This window comes from Ipomoea triloba, chromosome 6, assembly GCF_003576645.1.
Source record: "Ipomoea triloba cultivar NCNSP0323 chromosome 6, ASM357664v1".
Classification (NCBI taxonomy): Eukaryota; Viridiplantae; Streptophyta; class Magnoliopsida; order Solanales; family Convolvulaceae; genus Ipomoea; species Ipomoea triloba.
Window position 1 is genome coordinate 16,688,564 of NC_044921.1, and position 3,802 is coordinate 16,692,365.

General features: G+C 32.9%; 1 long non-coding RNA gene across 1 annotated transcript; it reads right to left on the reverse strand.

The window, feature by feature from the left end:
- Nucleotides 1–505: 505 nt before the first annotated feature.
- Nucleotides 506–1,279, reverse strand: LOC116023307. Its single transcript, XR_004099406.1, has 2 exons — nt 963–1,279; nt 506–765 (listed from the first exon to the last, which is right to left on the reverse strand). It is a non-coding gene; the product is annotated as an uncharacterized LOC116023307 (long non-coding RNA).
- Nucleotides 1,280–3,802: the final 2,523 nt, after the last annotated feature.

Consider the following 3,802-nt stretch of genomic DNA (forward strand, 5'->3'; position numbering starts at 1 on the left):
TGATCATGTTCTGGAATCAAAGATTGTCACTCTGGGAACAATCCCAGCCAAATTGTTTGGATACCAAGGATGTCAATGACACCCACTCATACAAGATTGTCATTTAAATTTCAAAGAATACAATTTCCTCGAATGCTGTCATACGCAATGAATATCAACAAAAGTCCGGGTCAAACTTTAACGCATGTAGGATTACTACTAAGGAAACCAGTCTTTGTCCATGGCCAACTATATGTTGCTGCTTCAAGAATTAGCAATCCTAAAGGGTTAAGAATTTTAATACCCAAGTAGTAATTATACTACCAATGTTGTGTATCATGAAATTTTTAATAATTTGTAAATTTCTAAACTTCAATAATAAATTTCTTTAATAAAGTTTTGTATAATTTATTGCATTGCAACAAATTCAAATAAATTCTATTACATAATAGCATTAGTCTCATCCAACTGTCATGCATGCTCCAGATCTAAGACTACATCTATGATCTATAGCCTTTTTTTAAAAAAAAACGACATCTCATATAACAAAAACATCTGGAAAAAAAGTACATTTAGTGCCAAAGTTAATAATAGAACTGTAATAGATATAAGGAAAAAAACAATATTTCTTCAAAAAATCTAGATCTGTAAAAATAGATATATTTGTACAAAATAACTTATTTGTTCCTGCAAAATGGGATTCTTCGTGAGATTTTGACTCAATCTTTCAACGTATGTCTCACCAACAACTTCGACCATCGGTTGTATGTAGTCACTAATGAAAGCCTTACATACAAAAAAAGATTGCATGTATTATCAGTTTGCATATTCGTTCGTCTGTATTGGGGTGGTTTGCAAACCATCGCTACTTAAATTTACCAGAAATCGAATTGGAACTACATACAGTGTTAATGTTGTTCCTCAGAATCGAAAAAAAAAAAATGAATTAAGAGTGAAATCAGAACTCATAGGTTATTGCTTACCTGAACAGATTCGACATCGTCCAAAGTGGATATATGCGCATGCCGCCGGGTCCGAACAGATCTAGAACTAGGATCGAAAAAAAAAAAGAGAGAATTAACACTTAGCGTACAAGAGTGAAGCATTTACCATTGAATGATGCAACATAGACGAGATCCACTAATATTAGGGCTAAAATCGCTCATTTGAGAGAGAATACAGAGTGAGTCGCTAGAGGATATAAAATCATTTAGCAAGCAGATTTGTGCGTTGTGTGTCTATGTAAAGGACAGTGGAGGGGTAGTCAAAGAACACAAATGCCAGTTATCTCATATTCACTTAACAGAATCAATGAAATGGAAAGGGCGAGAGAATACTCTAGAAGATGACGAAATGGATAGTGGCCTTTTAATTCAGCATTAGCCAATATTTTTTGGTCTTAAAATTGCAAACAAATTAAAGAAATTATTATATTTGTTTTTGGACTCTAATATGTATTAATGTATATAGACTGATGTAATAAACACATAATATAAAAAAAAAAAAATTATCAAATGAACCTATTGCATAATTAGGGCTGTTAGCGAACAGAGCTTTCGACAAACTACTCGTGTTCGAGCTCGGTAAGCGTTCGTTTATGTTCGTTTATTAAGGTAAACGAACATTAACAAACAAAATTTAGAGCTCGGTTAACAAACGAACAGAGTCTGAACAGTGGTAAGCTCGTTTGCTAAGTGTTCGCGAACAAGCTCGTTTGTGTTCGTTTAGTAGTGTTCGTGAACAAGCTCGTTTATGTTCGTTTAGTAGTGTTCGTGAACAAGCTCGTTTAGTGTTCGTTTAATAATGTTCGCGAACATGTTTATATATATATATATATATATATATATATATATATATATATATATATATATATATATAATTGTTCGTGAAAATCTGAATGCAGATTATGAGTCATTTCCATTTTTGGTCCTATTATTATTGGGGCATTGCTAATTTTAGTCCACTTCATTAATTTTTGCCACATTGCGGCTAGTCTTATTTAGTCCTTACCACTTTTAGTCCACCGTTAAAATTTTTGTCATATGGCCGTCCTAAACAGGGGTATTTTTGGTCTTTTCATGCTTTGGTCATCTTCTTGACCCTTTATAGTGATTTTCCTTACACATTTTCATCCAATGAAGATGTCCAGCGAAAGTCATGTGAGCCACATTACAAAGCCAGGGCTTTCGCCGGACCTCTTCATTGTATGAAAATGTGTAAGAAAAATTACTGCAAAGGGTTAAGGAGATGATCAAAGCATGAAAAGAACAAAAAAACCCCTGTTTTGGACAGTTATTTGACAAAAATTTTAACGGTGGACTAAAAGTGGCAAGGACTAAATAAGACTGGCCACAATATGGCAAAAATTAATGAAGTGGACTAAAATTGGCAATGTCCTAATAACAGTAGGACCAAAAATGAAAATGACTCGCAGATTATTTATTGTTCGCGAACAAATTGTGTTCATGAACATATGCAAGTGTTTGGTTATTAAGTGTTCACGAACGTGTTCATGAACGTAAATGAACATGTTTGTGAACGTGTTCGTTAATGTTAACGAACACGTTCGTGAACATGTTCGCGAACGTTAACGAACACTAATGAACGCTTAACAAACGAACACGAACAAGATTTTCAAAAACCTTAGCAAACGAACACGAACACGAACACCCCAAAATCCTTAACAAACGAATACGAACAGCCTCCGTTCGTTTATGTTCGGTTTATTAACAGCCCTATGCATAATATCCTTACCAAAATTGAAAAATTGCTGTAGAAAATTGCTATTATGGTCATAACAATATATTTGATTAAGTGCACACATTTTGGACTTTAGTATATCATATTATCATTTACAAATGTTATTAATTTTGCAGAGAACCAAAGCCCAACCTCACTCAGGAAGAGGCATATTCATACTCCAAACAATGGAAAAGACTTACAACAACCGGATCCAGTTGTCTATGGTGTTTTTGAAAATTCAATCAATTCACCATTGAGTATTATAACTAATAGTAAGTATTTAGAGCAAATTTTGTATGTAATGATTTGTTTTTTGCTGGATAAAAGTATCCATGGTAGTAAAGTTGCAAACGTAATTAGTATTGCTTACATTTATAAAATATTTAGGTTGTAATTTAATCAAATCGAGTACTACTTCCACGAATTACTCAGCTCAAAGGTTAACACCCAACAAGGCCAAACTTTAACACATGATGGGTTACTATTGAAGAAACCAGTATTTGTTCATGGTCAACTATATGTGACTGCTTCCAGGGTTAGCAACCCTAAAGGTTAAAAATTTTAATACTCAATCAAGATGGAGAGAGTAGTAATTCAAGGATTAGTAACCCTAATGGGTTAAAAATTCTAATACCCAATGAAGGTGGTGAGAGTAGTAACTATACTACGAATGTTGTGTACCATGAAGTTTTTAATAATTTGTAACTTTTGCATATTAAATAAAAGATTTAATATATAATGTTTTCTTAAATTAGCTTGCGTTACATAAATCACAAATTAAGTAAGTTCTATGGATTATATCATTGTAAACTACATAATAAAATCACATAATAGTATTTAATTTCAGTCCGTGCATCGCACGGGTATCATACTAGTTTTTCAAAAAGCGAACCAAGCGCACCAAAACAGTTTTCCGGAATGCAACCAAACACTGGAAAGTAAAATGTTTTCTGGAAAATGAGTCATTTTCCAGAAAACATTTTCCTTTCCAGTGTTTGGTTGCATTCCGGAAAACTGTTAAATGTTTGGTTCATTTTCTAGAAAATAAGTAGAATTGTATAATTAAACATTTTAATTATTT